Source organism: Cheilinus undulatus, linkage group 14, assembly GCF_018320785.1.
Source record: "Cheilinus undulatus linkage group 14, ASM1832078v1, whole genome shotgun sequence".
Lineage (NCBI taxonomy): Eukaryota > Metazoa > Chordata > Actinopteri > Labriformes > Labridae > Cheilinus > Cheilinus undulatus.
The window spans coordinates 45,142,676-45,144,018 of NC_054878.1; positions in this window are offsets into that span (position 1 = coordinate 45,142,676).

Consider the following 1,343-nt stretch of genomic DNA (forward strand, 5'->3'; position numbering starts at 1 on the left):
TAAGCATATTTAGTTTTAACGGCCTGTACCAGCAATGCATAAATTCTGTCTTAAGTCAGCTATAAATAACTTATGCTAAGTGCCATTAATCCTCAGACAGTGTCAAATGTGTTTAAAAAATATGACAAAGAACTTGACTAAAGCCTAAAGCCTAAACTTAGAACCAGTATCAATAACAACACTGACATCAAAGGTTTAAATCACTAATAATGCAAGATAATTAAAAGGCGGTCAGCTGAAATGGAGAACACACTGCTGACACCAAACTGCCAGTAAAATCCTCAGCTCCCCGTCATCCTCCAGGTTATCCCATCTCCCAGCACTATCACTTTGACAGCCATATTCTATCTCAGCTGGTGCAACACCTTCAATGTTAGTAGAGCGTACACTCTGTCGTAAGAACTTCAAACTAGGCTACCTTTGAACTTAGGCACAGCTAGTACAACCCATTGCAGGTTTACACAAAACTGTGGCTTATGCTACCATGCTGATTTTACCTGAAACTTTGAAACAGGGTTAATAATGGTAAACACAAGAGTTTTATTTACACAGCATCTTTCTAACAAGAAAAAGAGCTCAAAGTGGAATGTTAAGAACACTACCACTTCATTTGATTTTGATTAAAACATAGCTGTCTGACAAGGCCTCAGCTGCCATGGCTTTGCCTTATTCTCTGTTAATGAGGCTACAGACACACTCTGCTCCTCACTGACATCCTCTGGACAAATTCTGCCCACTGGTGTCTAAGCCGACTCAAAATACTCCACCTTGTCCCGAGCTCACAGAGGTCATCTGAGCACAAAGGGCAGGGCTCAGGGTGGCAGAGAGAAAATGGCATACTGTAACTCTAAACACGGATCATAAAAATTCCATCATACCATTTTACAATCCGTCATTATCCACAATAAATTGTGCCATTTAAGATATCATGTACAGTTTTGAGGATACAATTAATGTCAAGATGTCGTAGTTTGACGACCATAGCTGATAACAAGTTGTTAAAAGGCTGCACTGTGGAGCTGTGCGCGTTTTTGTCTGCTCCACAGGAATCAAAAAAAACGTCACGCACTCGGATCTTGCACACTGATTCGTAGAATGTGGGAAATAGTTTTGTACTGCAAGCCTGTGTCTCTGGCACTTCTTTAAAATCCCGCTGAATCCATCCATCCTGATAGAGAGCTTCATACAGCACTCACTCATAGCGCCGAGACAAGTTGGAGAGATGGAGAACAACTTTTTAATTCTGTCTCTGTTATGACCTGTGAGTAGGCTACAAACTACGCCTTTATCTGTTATATTTCCATGACCGATATCCACATAATACACGGGCAAACTGCAGTGTT